Genomic DNA, 16785 nt, shown 5'->3' on the forward strand with positions numbered 1-16785 from the left:
CATATGATCCTCTCAATAGATGCAGAGAAAGCATTTGACAAAACACAGCATCCTTTCTTGATAAAAACCTTCAAGAAAGCAGGGATAGAAGGAGCATACCTCGAGATCATAAAAGCTATATATGAATGACCCAACACTAATATCATCCTCAATGGGGAAAAACTGACAGCTTTCCCCCTAAGGTCAGGAACAAGAAAGGGATGTCCACTCTTGTCACTGTTATTCAACATAGTATTGGAAGTGTTAGCCTCTGCAATCAGACAACACAAAGAAATAAAAGGCATCCAAATTGGCCAGGAGGAGGTCAAACTTTCATTCTTCACAGATGACATGATACTCTATATGGAAAACCCAAAATATTTCACCAAAAAACTGCTAAAATTAATTCATGAATTCAGCAAAGTTGCAGTATATAAAATCAACGCACAAAAATTGGTTGCATTCCTATACACCAACAATAAAGCGACAGAAAGAGAAATCAAGGAATTGATCCCATTTACAGTTGCAAAAAAACCATAAAATACCTAGGAATAAATCTAACCAAAGAAGTGAAAAATCTATACACTGAAAACTATAGAAATCTTATGAAAGAAATTGAAGAAGACACCAAAAAAAATGGAAAAAGATTCCATGCTCCTGGAGAGGAAGAACAAATATTGTTAAAATGTTGATACTACCCAAAGAAATCTACATATTCAATGCAATCCTTATCAAAGTAACACCAGCATTCTTCACAGAGCTAGAACAAATAATCCTACAATGTGTATGGAACCAGAAAAGACCCCAAATCACCAAAGCGATCTTGAAAAACAAAACCAAAGCTGGAGGCATCACAACCCCAGACTTCAAGCTATACTACAAAGCTGTAATCATCAAGACAGTAAGGTACTGGCACAAGAACAGACAACCCAGAAATGGACCTACAAAGTATGGGTAACTAACCTTTGACAAAGCAGGAAAGAATATCCAGTGGAATAAAGACAGTCTCTTCAGCAAGTGGTGCTGGGAAAACTGGACAGCGACATGCAGAAGAATGAACCTGGACCACTTTCTTATACCATACACAAAAATAAACTCAAAGTGGATGAAAGACCTCAATGTAAGACAGGAAGCCATCAAAATCCTCAAGGAGAAAGCAGGCAAAAACCTCTTTGATCTTGGCCACAGCAACTTCTTACTCAACACATCTCCGGAGGCAAGGGAAACAAAAGCAAAAATGAACTATGGGGACCTCATCAAAATAAAAAGCTTCTGCACAGCGAAGGAAACAATCAGCAAAACTAAAAGGCAACCGACAGAATGTGAGAAGATATTTGCAGATGACATATCAGATAAAGGGTTAGTATCCAAAATCTATAAAGAACTTATTAAACTCAACACCCCAAAACAAATAATCCAGTGAAGAAATGGGCACAAGACATGAATAGATACTTCTCCAAAGAAATCCATATGGCCAACCGACACATGAAAAAATGCTCAACATCACTCATCATCAGGGAAATACAAATCAAAGCCACAATGAGATACCACCTTATACCTGTCAGAATGGCTAACATTAGCAACCCAGGCAACAACAGATGTTGGTGAGGATGCGGAGAAAGAGGATCTCTTTTGCATCACTGGTGGGAATGCAAGCTGGTGCAGCCACTCTGGAAAACAGTATGGAGGTTCCTCAAAAAACTAAAAATAGAACTACCTTACGACCCAGCTATTGCACTACTAGGCATTTATATAAGGGATACAGGTGTGCTGTTTCGAAGGGACACATGCACCCCCATGTTTATAGCAGCACGTCAACAATAGCCAAAGTATGGAAAGAGCCCAAATGTCCATCGATGGATGAATGGATAAAGAAGATGTGGTGTATATATATACAATGGAGTATTACCCGGCAATCAAAAAGAATGAAATCTTGCCATTTGCAACTATGTGGGTGGAACTGGAGGGTATTATGCTAAGTGAAATTAGAGAAAGACAAAAATCATATGATTTCACTCATATGAGGGCTTAAAGAGACAAAACAGATGAACAGAAGGGAAGGGAAACAAAAATAATATAAAAACAGGGAGGGGGACAAAACAGAAGAGACTCATAAATATGGAGAACAAACTGAGGGTTCCTGGAGGGGTTGTGGGAGGGGGGATGGGCTAAATGGGTAAGGGGCATTAAGGAATCTACTCCTGAAATCATTGTTTCACTATATGCTAACTAATTTGGATGTAAATTTTAAAAAATAAAAAATAAAATCAAAATAAAATAAAAATTTTAAAAATAAATAAAATAATGTTTGTGAAAAGTTTTAAGTCTTAAGAACAGACTAATGAAATAATTCTAAACAAAACAAAACACAAAACACGGGAAGAGAATATGAAGAATTTTAATTCATAAAGAGCTGATATTATTCTCATTTCTAAAAGGAGATACCCTATTTGATGAGTGCTTACTTATAAACCAAATACTCTCTAAACTATCTCGTTTAATTCTCAAAACAACCCTATATCATTATCCCCATTTTTCAGTTGGGGAAACTAAGGCTTAGAGACATTAACTAGCTTGTTCGAGGCCACACAGCTAGTAAGTTTTGGACTTTGGTTTGAACCCAAGACTGCCTTTCAACTCCGTTTTTTTCTAGCCATGACTTCTACTGCCTATAAAGGGAATAAAAATGAGATGCAGTAAGTTGTATGTGTTTCAGGGATTTTCTTCTTGTACTTTGCATTTTCTACACGGAGCAACTATGCCATTAATAACCAGGAAAAAAATAACAGTTATTGTTTTTATAAAATGAAACAAACAGAAACGGTTCTTTCTTGCTGGAATCCAAAGGAGAAAGGAAATATCCATTTTCATTTATCATGTTTCCCAGAGGGATGTCTATTCAGGGTGGGATGATGCTTCCTTGTGAGGGTCTCCTTTATATGCTGTAGGATTTTAGCACCATCACCCCTGTCCAACCAATGTCCCATAGCAGATATTGTCAGTGCCTTGCCAGCAACCTGTCAGCACCCACCCCTCCAGCCAGTGCCACCAGCTGCAAACACCTGTGACCTTCTGCCTGGTAACTTTCTCCCTGTTTGGAGAACATCCTTGGTTCCCACGCAAGGCAACCCAGGAGTGCCAGAGCATCAGTGGCTCTGGAAGCAGCCCTTGACCAGTGCTGAATTAGAACTTGGTGGCTCAACTCCCCACCTTCCCTGCCTCTCAGATGCAATGACTCTGAAGGCACATCCTGCTCTCCAAGTCCCCAGCAGGACCAGTCACCCAGGTGGTAAGTGGCCTGACACATTGGCTTCCCTACCTTGTTACCTTGAAACACTTAACAGTGTTTTCTGGGATCCCCTCCCAAAAACATGACTTGCCCTCAAATCCTTGTCTCAGAGTCAGCTTCTGGGGACGTCAGGCCAGGGCGGCTCCCCAGGCATGTTGACACTGAAAAAGGTCCTACAACTTCCAAACACCAGGCTCAGAGAGTGCAATGCTCTTCCGAAATAAGAAACTGTTTAAGTTCTGCACTTGCTCTCTAGTAAAAGACCTCTGGCTCTAAGAAAAGCCCATGGTGATGTCATTTCACAGAGAACTCCCCCAAAAGTTCTTCAGACACCCCCTTGATGTCTGCTGCTCTCCCATTCTCCAGTAGTTCAAATGAGTCCCTCCCTGTGGTTCAAGAAACAGTGATGATTTTCAGCGCAAAATAACCACATGGCTTTGGGCTAAGCACCACTCCAGGAAGGAGATGGTCATAATCACGGTAATGCCAGGAGCTAACGTTTATTGTTTGTCATACACCTGAAACAAGGTAAGACTTTACACAAATTGCTGATTTTGGTTCCCTTAACACGAAGAAATGTGGCTGCTTGGAGGCCAAGAGCACCTAGACACGAATTCAAAGTGGGCCAGTTCATTCAGTCAACAAAGATTTACTGGGAAAAAATATATATATTCATGGAGCACTTACTAAGTTCCAGACAATGTGCTAGGTAGAGGCGTTCAACATATGACCAAGTCACATATGTTCCCTTCTCTCAGAAGCCACATTCTAATGGAGTATTGGGTTCAATCAGGATGATTTTGCCCCCCCCCCCAACCCTGACCCCCAGGGACATCTGGCAATTTCTGGAGACATTTTTAGTTGTCATAATTGGGGAGTGGGTGTGTAACTGGCATCTAGTGGATAGAGGTTAAGGATGTTGCTAAACCCTGTACAATGTACAGGGCAGCTCCCACAACAAAGAATTATCTGGCTTAAGATGTCCAAAGGGTCAGGACCCCTGGGTGGCTCAGTCAGTTGAGCATCCGACTTCGCCTCAGGTCATGATCTGATGCTTCCTGAGTCCAGCCCTGCATCAGGCTCTAAGCTGACAGCTTAGAGACTGCTTTGGATCCTCTGTCTCCTCTCTCTCTCTTTTTCTCTCTCTCTCTCTCTGCCCCTCCCTGCCCCCTCTGACTCTCAAAAATAAATAAACATTAAAAAAAAAAAAAGATGTCAAGGCTGAGAGACCCTGTAAGAGAGGAAGAAGAGAGAATGGCAAAAACCAAACCGAGAATTTTGAGATGTGAAACCTGGGCTGGTGTCTTCCTCGTCCGCTTTGGTTCTCAATCTGGGAAATGGTATTTGCTTTATCATGAGTCCCTCGTCAACATCCACAAATGGAGGTGGGGTCATTGTTTAAACAAGCACACCCATCACGGAATGGAATTCTGAAGGAGGTCCAAGATAAGCTTTCCACTGGCAGCACATTCCACAGCTCAGTTTGGTACTAGGTTGGCCGATGACGGCTCTCTCTGCCAACCCCACCCTCCTTTTTTAAGGAGAGATGCGCTGATGTGTCTTTTCAGTCATGTTACACATCTTATCATTTACTTATTCCACCACATTTCACGAAGGGTTTGAGGCAGCCAAGTAGATATAAACAATCATAAACCAAAACCAGGAACAATACAGATTAGAATAAGGGGCGTGGAGGGTTTTTCATTATGGTTGTTGTCTGTTTACAAACTCATCTTTTGAAGAACTCCCCCTCAAATACACCATGTACACAAACACACACCTGCCGGAAGGGGGTCCTGTACTGTCTGTGAGATTTGGATGTACTTGACTCTTCCCACGGCCAGCAGTGAATATGTGATCCCAGAGTGATCTGTCAGAGCACCACTCCGTCTGGCCAACATGATTGGTGCAGGGACCAGCATGCTATCGGAGACCAATCACAGACCTCTGTAAGGTTTCTTACAACCTTGTGGAGAACTACGGCTGTCCCATTCTCTGGGGTCTGCAAGTTAAGGACATGCTGCATTAGGGCTGCCAGCCCAGGCAAAAAGCCTATCTTAAAAATTAGGATGAGAGGGCTCCTGCATGGCTCTGTGGGTTAAGCATTCGACTCGGACTCAGGTCATGATCTTGCAGTTCTCAGGTTTAAGGCCTGTATCCGGCTCTGGGCTGGCAGTTGGGAGCCTGGAGCCTGGAGCCTGCTTTGGATTCTGTATCTGCCTCCCTCTCTCTCTCTCTCTCTCTCTGCCCCTCCCCTGCTCATCCTCTCTCTCTCTCTGTCACACACATACACATACACACACACACACACACAAATAAATAAACATTTAAAAAAGGTTTTTTTAAATTAAGATGAAGGAAGCACACAAAATCTACAGATGGAGAGATAGGGCTCTGAGAATACCTGTTGAGACCCAGCGATGTCTGAAAGTCAGTGACGTGGTCCACTGAATCTCTCTCTTTGCCCAAAGCTATCTACACATTCAATGCAATCCCAATCAAAATTGCACCAGCATTCTTCTCGAAACTAGAACAAGCAATCCTAAAATTCATATGGAACCACAAAAGACCCCGAATAGCCAAAGTAATTTTGAAGAAGAAGACCGAAGCAGGAGGCATCACAATCCCAGACTTTAGCCTCTACTACAAAGCTGTAATCATCAAGACAGCATGGTATTGGCACAAAAACAGACACATAGACCAATGGAATAGAATAGAAACCCCAGAACTAGACCCACAAACGTATGGCCAACTCATCTTTGATGAAGCAGGAAAGAATATCCAATGGATAAAAGACAGTCTCTTTAACAAATGTTGCTGGGAGAACTGGACAGCAACATGCAGAAGATTGAAACTAGACCACTTTCTCACACCATTCACAAAAATCAACTCAAAATGGATAAAGGACCTGAATGTGAGACAGGAAACCATCCAAACCCTAGAGGAGAAAGCAGGAAAAGACCTCTCTGACCTCAGCCGTAGCAATCTCTTACTCGACACATCCCCAAAGGCAAGGGAATTAAAAGCAAAAATGAACTACTGGGACCTTATGAAGATAAAAAGCTTCTGCACAGCAAAGGAAACAACCAACAAAACTAAAAGGCAACCAACGGAATGGGAAAAGATATTTGCAAATGACATATCGGACAAAGGGCTAGTATCCAAAATCTATAAAGAGCTCACCAAACTCCACACCTGAAAAACAAATAATCCAGTGAAGAAATGGGCAGGAAACATGAATAGACACTTCTCTAAAGAAGACATCAGATGGCCAACAGGCACATGAAAAGATGCTCAACGTCGCTCCTCATCAGGGAAATACAAATCAAAACCACACTCAGATATCACCTCATGCCAGTCAGAGTGGCCAAAATGAAGAAATCAGGAGACTATAGATGCTGGCAAGGATGTGGAGAAACGGGAACCCTCTTGCACTGTTGGTGGGAATGCAAATTGGTGCAGCCACTCTGGAAAACAGTGTGGAGGTTCCTCAAAAAAGTAAAAACAGACCTACCCTATGACCCAGCAATAGCACTGCTAGGAATTTATCCAAGGGATACAGCAGTACTGATGCATAGGGGCACTTGTACCCCAATGTTTATAGCAGCACTCTCAACAATAGCCAAATTATGGAAAGAGCCTAAATGTCCATCAACTGATGAATGGATAAAGAAATTGTGGTTTATATACACAATGGAGTACTATGTGGCAATGAGAAAGAATGAAATATGGCCCTTTGTAGCAACATGGATGGAACTGGAGAGTGTGATGCTAAGTGAAATAAGCCATACAGAGAAAGACAGATACCATATGGTTTCACTCTTATGTGGATCCTGAGAAACTTAACAGAAACCCATGGGGGAGGGGAAGGAAAAAAAAAAAAAAGAGGTTAGAGTGGAAGAGAGCCAAAACATAAGAGACTCTTAAAAACTGAGAACAAACTGAGGGTTGATGGGGGGTGAGAGGGAGGGGAGGGTGGGTGATGGGTATTGAGGAGGGCAGCTTTTGGGATGAGCACTGGGTGTTGTATGGAAACCAATTTGACAATAAACTTCATATATTGAAAAAAAAAGATTTCTTTCACTGGAATGTAAAAGATCCTGACACAGTCCAGGCATATAGCAAGATGCGGGCAAAATGGAAACCAGAGAGCAGGAGATATGGATCAAAGCAGGTTTGAATTTGGTTGCGTTTGTTGGTCACCAAAGGTTAGGGTGATCAGTTACATCATTCTCTGTAGGTTTGCCATGAGATCATTCAAGCTCCTTAGGAGACACCAAGCTTTTTCCTAGCACTGGCTTCTCAAAATAGAACGGACTTTGTAGAAGGAAATGCTCAGATACGGAGAGGACGCCCTCTTTGATGGACACCCTTCAGCAAATATAATCACGGGATTTGTAAAGCTGTTACAAAGACTCTTGTGGATGCTAAGGGATTCCCCCTCCTTACAGGGTTGGTCAGCTTGATTTTGTGGGATCAAGAGAAAGGCAATGTGCTCCAACTCTGCACACTTCTGAAGGTTCTCTCCCCTGGTGAACATTCCTAGAGGTGGTTCTAGAACACTGTAGCCACTAACAGTTCTCAGCCTGTTTTGCCCTTTCCTGCTTGGAAATCAGCTTACTTGTACCAGCTCCCCTAAAGAGAAGGGAAGCTCAGAAGAGTTAGAATCTCCTGTCCTTCAGCCCCAAGAAGGATGGCAGCGAGGTGCGTGGAGACGTTAGGGGGGCCACACTCAAGAGCCTCCCTTGTCCTCACCTCCTGTCTCCAGGATTAACACAAGCTGTTAGGATCTCACATTACCAGCAGGCTGTCACTGCAGTGAGAATCTCAAATGGCTCCAACCCAAGTCACAGATTGTCCCAGAGTCTCTGTCCTTAAAAAGGAGAAAAGCCACCATGCCCCTAAACTTGTCTTGGAGCAGTAACACTTTGATGAAGCCTAGTCTGATCATGTGCCTCACTAGAGTTCCACGGACAAAGGCAGGTTTGTAGCAGAGTATCACAACACGACACTAGGGAAGACAAGGTGTGTGTGTTTTGTTTGTTGTTGCTGCTGCCCTTGGAACTGTGCCAGTGGTTTTACAAGCGGTATTTCATTTACTGTACATGGCAATCCAAGGAATGAGATAGTAATACCACCACTTTCTACGGAAGGAGGGAGAGGATATGTACTTTGCCCAAGGTCACACCATTGGTACGAGGCAGAGCCCATGAGTTTGGACCCAAATCTACGGGACCTCCAAGTCCATGCTCTAGTCTCTGCCTCAGACCCTGACAGGTGGGTGCCATGGAACCACAGTGGGCAGAAGAACCCCCTGCCCCTGGGGTTCATCCAACAAGAAATGCCTTCCTTATCAGAGCCATGTGTGAGCTCACTGGGGTACATTGCCCATATCACAGCTATGTGCCCCCCTAAAGGAAATATGCAGATACATTATCTAGGGTTAGGGAGGCTAACCATCAATAAGCAGGCACATGGCTTAAACCACCCCTCCCCACCCCATAACAAAACCGCAGGCTGAAGAAAATACTGATAGAGGAAGCACAAGAAAACAATTGCGTCGACTCTCCCCTTCTCTTCAACAGCTAGCTTGTCACAAGGTTAAAAACAATGATGTTCTATTCAGATCAAAGCAAAGTCAGCCAAGAATAATCAAAACTCTCCTGTAAAATATTCAAAATATGGACTGTTTATTAATGGTAAGTTTCATCCTCAACATACATCATGCTTTGATGTTAACTAATGATCGTATGACATCACCATGCTTACCAACAAATTTTAAAATAATACTTACTGCACCTTCAGCTCAGCTTAAAATTCGTTTTTATGTATGCCTTATAATGTACCTAATAACTGTTCACCGGTACACGCACATACTTATTAGTACAACAAATGTGTATGGATTAGGGTCATACTGAAAAAACATGTTAAAACATGTGTCCAAAAAGCTTCATAAATAAGACAATGGAAATCACCAACTCTGCGCTATAAACCAAATTCCCAAGGATTTGCCATCTATTTGGGGCACATAGTTTGGGTGCTTCTCAAACAATGTGCATTCATGCTACCTAGGGGCCTTGATAAAATGCAGATTCTATTTCAATAAGTCTGTGGCAGGGCATGAGATTCTTCCGCTCAAGCTCCCAGGTCATGAAAATGAGGCTGCTCCACAGGACACACTCTGAGTAGTAAGTTCCTAAAAGAACTATAATGGTAACTTTTAAGTGTCCACCTGACTGGGCCACAGGGTGCCCAAATATTTGGTCAAAGGTCATTTTGGATGCATCTGAGAATGTGCGTTTGCATGAGATGACCATTGACAGCCAAGAGACTGAGTACATTGTGCGCCATCATTTGGGTGGGCCTTGTCTAATCAGTTGAAGGCATGTACAGACCAAAAGGCTGACCCTCTCTTGAGTAAAAGGGAATTTTCCTGACTGACAGCCTTCAAACTGGGGTGTCAGTTCTACTGATTTCAGACTTCCTAATTGCAAGTGCACATAATGTATCTCTCTCTCTCTCTATCTCTCTCTCTATATGTATATGTATATATCTAGATATAGATAGATATAGATATAGATATCGATATCTCCTATAGGTCCTGTTTCTCTGGGGAACCCTAATACAGGTACCTCACTAAAGAAACTATACTTTTCCTTGATATCACTTGTCCCAGTTCAGAACAATTAGGTTGAAACATTGCCATTTTTACTGTCAAAGATGATTGAATATTGACAATTTCATAAAGTTCAATTTAGTGTCAATTTCTTTTAAGATTTACTTGTGTGTTACTTGTCTCGAACCATTTGAGTGTTAGTTCTTTGAGTGCAGGGATTGTGTCTGTACTGTCACTATTATAGCTCTCAAAACAGTGCTAGGTATGCCATAGGTGCTCAATAAATACCTATGAAATGAATATGTGAATGGGTGAATGAATGAATGAATGAAGAATGAATAAAAGAGGAGATACTTTCTTTTGTAAACTGGGATGTCAGAAACCAGAATTCCTCTGTGCCAGATACTGTTCTATGCACTGTGGACAGTAATGTAAAGAGACAGATAATCAAGTAGCAAACCAGGAAATTAATAAGTTAATTTTAGACTGTAATGTGAAATGAAGCAAGTAACACCAAGCGATAGGCTGGAGTGGGGCGGGGGGGGGGGGGGGTGCGGCTGTGGTAACTGAGCCTGGGTCTTCAGGGATGGCTTCTCAGAGAAGGCGACGCTGGAGCGGAGACCTCAATAGCGAGGAAGCCAGCATGTGAGATCTGATGGAGGAGAATTCGAGCCAAGCCAACACAACAGCTCCAAGGTAGCAATGAGCTTGTCATATTTGAGGAACAAAAAGAGAATACAGCGTTCCTTCACTTTCCAATTACAGCGAGCAAATAAAAGACCCCAACATTCCCAAACAGAGCTCAGAACCTCCTCATCTTGCTTCAAAGCTTCCAGGAGTCCCGAGGTCTAAACTGTGTTCTGACATTTAAACACTTGGCTAGGATTCCGGAGCATTTCCTCTTGTATCAGAAGCATCTTTTAGTCTTTCAAGAACGCAAGGGTTGTGGGAATGAGGTAACTTTCTGGAGCGGTGGTTACACAGGTACAGGCAAAGCTCCTCAAACCACACTTAAACTTAAAATGTGTGCCTTTTATCGTGTAACGTATACCCCACTGAAGGTGACTGCTAAAATGGAAGGACTCCATTGCCCAAAGAGAAGTAACCTGCCATGAAAAAGGATATAGAGAGACTACTCCATGGGCAACGAGATGTGCCTGCAAGAGTTTCTCCAGGCTGGGGAGCTGGTGAAAGCCAGAAGGTAACCACAGACATGCAGGATAAAGGGGAAGCAGGTAGAAGAGAGAAGAGGCAAAAGAAGGGAAGACATTTATCATTTGAGGCCACTTCTTTAAAAGAGACTCAAAAAAAATAAAAATAAAAAAAAATAAATAGAAGGGACTCCAGCTCGTCTGAAGCATGTTTGAAAAGCACCCGGGACACTGTGCTGTGTAATGTGCCACTTGGATTTCTGATTCTGTTTGAAGATGGGCAAAACAATGGCATGTGTTCCCTCCTGGCCTCAAGTTTATGGAGCTTCATACAGGCATTCCTGCCCCCAAGGTCATTTCTCATCAATGCCTCCTCAAAGGGCACTGGCCCTGCCAGGGGCAGATGCAGGAAACACTCCTGGTCTTGATCTTCCAGCGGCTCCTTGAACTGGCCTCCCTGCATGTGTTGCCATTTGCATAACCATAAGCACTTCTTTGTGATCTGAGAGCACGTAAGTCCTGCACGTGTCCACTCAAAGGCCGTGCAGTCTAGTGGTCAAGGACCTGTGCTCTGGCCTCAGACTGTCTGGGTTGGAAGCCTGACTCCTCCACTCCCCAGGGCCTTGTTCATCCTCATGGAAAGCAATCTGTGCCTCTTCAAAGGCACACTGTCCTAAGGCCTGCCTCAGTGGGGCAGGACCTGAAATTAAAGGAGAATTTATACCCAAGCTCACAGCAAAATAGCAGGCTGGACAAGGGTTCTTTAATATCACCCAGGCCAACACTTTGCAAGGTATTCAATGTGGCCATACCTGGGTCTTCTCTCCTATTCTGAACCTGTCACGCTCCGCTGCTTAACCCTGAAGGACTTAGGAGCCTTGACCAATGTCACACAGCTAAAAACATATAACAGAGCCAGACCTAGGTACCGAGTTTCAGACTACAACATTTACCCCTTTGGCAGGTCAGGGGTAGAAAATTCCAATAATAAGGGTGATGGCAAAGGGGTAAAAGTTGCTGAGCAGTGACCATAAAGAGGTCCTGTGCTAAGGGCCTCCCAAGCCCAGTCTCAGTGAAACGCTCGCACAAGCCTATGACATAGGGATCACCATGGTCGCAATTTACAGACAAGAACCTAAAACTCAGAGAGGTGAAGTCACTTTCCCAAGGCCACACAACTCTTAAGTGGCCAGGCTGGATGGAATCTCCGGCCATCGGATGAGGTCGGCCTGACTGCATCTCCAGGCACTGCAGGGACCAGCACTAAGGGAACTGGGTGGTGGTGGAGACGGAGGAGACCTGAGAGCTTCCTAAAGAGGGAAGTCACCCCCGGGAGGCAACCAACAGCTTCCTTGGGAAAATGCACTCTGGTGTTGTCGGTTCTACCGATTTCTCAAGAGAAGTCAGAAATTGGGATTTCTATGTGAAATCTCCTTGGTTCTAAGTTGGGCTCCAAACACAATACATAACAGACACTGAAGAAATTTTACAGCCCAGATGCAGTGAGGCTTGACTGGATCCGAGTTTGGAAGCCCAAGCTCCAGAGGACATTTCTGGCATGACCAGGAGAATGTTACTGTAATTGGCTTTTTGATGGTATTAGAGTTTCTGTCCTTCTTGAGTGCGATCCTGGGATTGTGTTGTGTGGAAAAATGTCCTTGTTCTTAGGCGATCCACGCTGAAGTATTTAGGGAGAAAGGAAGAGAGCAAATGAAAATACAGAGTGGGTGCTAAAGCAGATATGACAAGATACTCATAATTGCGTGGCCTAGATTAGTAACTCTCAACTGGGGGTGATTCTACCCCCGGATGACATGTGGCTATGGCTGAGGACATTTTTTTTAACTCACAGCTGGGTTGTAAGGGGGTGCTACTGGCACCTAATGGGGGGAGTCGAAGCAGGCTGCCAGACACCCTACGATGCACAGAACAGCCCCCCACAACCGAGAATGAGCCGGCCCAATGGCAGTCGTACCGGGAGTGAAAAACCCTAAAGACATTTTTATCCTTCTTTCAAGTTTTGTCTTTTGTATCTGTAAAATGTTTCACAGTAAAAAAAAGAGAGAGAGAGAGAGAAACTTAAAAATAAGAATACATAAATAGTGGTGCCTGGGTGGCTCAGTTGGTTGGGCCTCTGACTTCAGCCTAGGTCATGATCTCTCCGTTCCCGGGTTCGAGCCCTGTGTTGGGCTCTGTGCTGACAGCTCAGAGCCTAGAGCCTGGTTCAGATTCTGTGTCTCCCTCTCTCTCTCTCTCTGCCCCTCCCCTGCTCATGATCTGTCTCTCTCTCACTCTCTAAAATAAATATACATTTAAAAAAAATACATATATAGCAATACCTTGCAGACTAAACCAGTAACCACAGCTGGTTACCCTGGGTAACCACAGCCAGCCACTGTTTGCAGTCACTTGTTCCGATACATGGTGGCAGAATATAAGGCTGCTGTGGCTGATGGATGAGGGTCTCTGAATATATTCCTATATCATGGGCAAGACCCCCGCATGCCCATGGATTCCACAGCTCCTGGAATTAGCAACTTTCCCCTGTTTTCGAGTCCCAGTCAGCCCAAAAAGGAGCAGCCGACATGCCCACGATTCTGGGTCTGAAAACTGACATCACGAAGGACTCTCCTGGGATACCACAATTGCACGGGTCACGAGGAGCAGTTGGTGATGTGGGGCTGCTTTCCGATGAAATGAGAATGAACCCTTCATCTCAGGGACCCGCACAGCCCAAGACAAAATAAATTAAGAGGCTGTGGTCGAGATGGTAATTTCACCCGGAAGCTCTCAGGTAGCTGGGTGTATGCCACTCGGGTACCCGCTGACCTGTGGCTGGGACTTGAAATGGTTAATTGCATACACAGGGCACCATGCATTTCGACGGTCCTGGGGGCAGCCCCCAGCACCACAAATACACAAAGCAGAAATACGTGCAGAAAACACACAAGGAAATGCAAATAAGAGAGTGGCATTGGATTAATGCATCCATCTCCAAGACTGTAAAATAGTCCCAAACTCAAGAACACTCTTCCTTAAACATGTAGGCCACTTTTGAGGAGCCATTCAGGGAGGCTGCTACATGCGGATTTCTGGGGCTCATCCCAGACCTTTACTGACCCGGAATGTTTCCCTTTCTGGACAGAACACAAGAATATGCATTCTAGGAAGCTGCCCACCCCCACCCAATGCTCACTCAAACTGAAAACACACTTGAAATCAGGGGGCTGGGGACTGCAGTTTTATAACTAACTGGGTGACCTTGGAGAAGCCACCCAACCTGAGCCATGATTTTGTCATCTATAAGTGGGAACTATTAGCACCTGTCTCCTAAGGTGGTCATGCACACTAAAGGAGTGTTTACACACACATGCACTCAAGTACACACACACACACACACACACACACACACACACACACACACACACCCCTCTAGTGCAGTGCCTGGCAAATGTTCTTTCCTTTTCAGTAACAGTAACTGGCCACACATTGGAAAGCCTAGAGAGCTTTACAGAAGTACAAAGACTCAGCAACCCTAGAGACTGTGATCTAAATTGCCTGGGGCAGGCCCCTAGCAACAGGGTTGTGTTGTTTTGTTTTGTTTTGTTTTGTTTTTTAAAGCACTCCAGGTGGTCCTAAACAGCAGCTGGGGTTGAAAACCACACCTGGGAAACTGCCAATAAAAATCAACTATCCTTTCTCTTCAAGAGAATGTACTTCCATGGCATTCTGGAATTCCCAAACTGTGTATCAGGAGAGTCTTGTGTCCAGGCTCTTTCAGAGGTGTGGATGCCCCGATATTCCACACCCAACCAGCCCTTTGGTGGTCCCTGAAGAAGTGGCTGCAACCAACTAAGCTGGGGGGATTCTCTTCTCCAGACAGAGCTGCAAGGTGGCAAGACAGGAATAAGATTCCCTCCTGAGCCCTCAGGTCTTCGGTGGAGCTCTGTCTCAACAGGAATACCCAGATCACACAGAGCCTGAAGATCACACATCACCTTCCCCCTCTGCAGGCCAAAGGGAGCCGCCCACCCTTAGCTCAGCTCCCACCTTCCCACCTCCCCTTCTCCCGCCTTTCTTACCCTCCTTCACCTGCCTTTCCTACCCTCCTTCATCCCCCACCCAAAAACCCAGGAGGGCTCCTTGGCATCGCTGGTTTGCAAGGGAAGGGCTCAGTGGATACTTCAGCAGAGGAATTAATATGAATCTGCAAGGCAGCCTACCTATCCCTGGGGGACTCTCTCTCTACCAAGGCCACACCCGTCGCCTGCCACAGTCCCGCCGCCCTAGTCTTCCTTCACCTTAACACAGACCCCGGGAACCTACAGGGACTGGCGGGGACTGCTGGGAAGTGAAACTCCTGCCTGTGGGGCTGGCCACAGGGCATCTTAGAGGTGCAGGAGGTGGGCGGGGCCAGCGTGCTACTCTCTCAGTTGGTCAGAGTTTCCTGAATCCTCTCCAAGCTAACTTTTGTGCTTCAACACCCCAACATCCACCCACACCTCCCTGCTGACCCAAACCAAGAGGAATTTCCTCACCTCTTGCCCCAAATCCCTCCCCTCTGGGGGGGAAAAAAAACATCGGATACTCTGCGTATAAATAGAAAATAATTGCTAGTGCGGTGGTAATGTTCCTTCGCCTATTTTGGGTGGGTCTCTTTGTTCAGGTTTTTTAGGCAGACGCACCGAGTTCCTGCATCCACAGGAGCACACATGGGCCCCCGCCGGAGGTGTGGGGAGGGTGTGTGTCTGTGTGTAGGGGGTTGGGGGGGGGACACATGGCGACCCCGTTGCCCACACTCGGCAAGATCGAGCTAGCTAGCGCCCAGCCATCCAGCTGTTCCAAGACCGCCAGTCGCTCTCCAACCCCGCCCCGCCGAGACCTCCTGCCAACCCTGGCCTGCGTCGCGTCTGGGGGCTGCTTCCCGGTGGCTGTGTACTCTGCCTCCAAAGTTACAGGGTTGTGCGAATCAATTTAGACACTTTTTTAAAAGGCACAAGGAAAATCGCTCCATTAATCCCAAAGTGCCTTCTCCCATCTGCTGCAACTCGCCATCACTAGGACTTGCAAAATGAAAGTTGAGGGAAAGTTGAGGAATCAGTGGGGCAGGAGGGGGGCTCCCGCCCTTGGAGTCCTCGACAACCCCTGCAAGGGGCACAGCGCAGGGCGGAGGCCCTGGCCCCCAGCAGGGAGAAGTGGCGACAGCGGAAAGCGGGCAGGGGTCCGGGTGGCGGGGAGGCAACCAAGGTCCCAATTCCAGGAACCTGGCAGCTCAGGGAGAGAAACAGGCCGCTCCAGGCAAGGCTTTTCTTCTCGCCCTCCCCTCTCTCTCTCCACCTCCCTCGCTTCGTTTTCGGGAGCCTTACGAGCTGCAGGCGGCACACACTGCTTCCCTCCCTCACACATGCCGCCCTTCCTTTTCGGGGCCGCCTGCCCTGTTTACCTAGAAGCTGGCATCTGGAATTCGAGGGGTAGACCCCTCGCCAAAACCCAAGACTCCGGGGCCCTGAGCTCCCGGGCTGTTGTGTGTCTCAGATCCGCTTGAATCCTAGGTGGGAAAGGGCAGCGAGACGGTGAGGGGTGGTGCAGAGACCACCCCCTACATACACACACGCGCTCAAGTCCACACCTGTGCGGAGCCCAGCGCCCCTTCTCCGCTCTTGGAGCCGAAATTGGCTGCCCTGGCGATCTCCGCCAGCGGAGATGGGGGTTGGGGGGTGGGGGGGAGCGCCACTGCCCAAGAAAAGGTG

At 45.8% G+C, this 16785-nt stretch overlaps 1 protein-coding gene across 1 annotated transcript in view; it reads right to left on the bottom strand.

The window, feature by feature from the left end:
* The window catches only part of LOC109261234 (uncharacterized), a 99934-nt gene that overhangs the window by 81081 nt on the left and 2068 nt on the right, over positions 1–16785 (bottom strand).

The sequence above is a fragment of the Panthera pardus genome, unplaced genomic scaffold (genome assembly GCF_024362965.1).
Source record: "Panthera pardus isolate Hobbes unplaced genomic scaffold, ASM2436296v1 HiC_scaffold_8, whole genome shotgun sequence".
Lineage (NCBI taxonomy): Eukaryota > Metazoa > Chordata > Mammalia > Carnivora > Felidae > Panthera > Panthera pardus.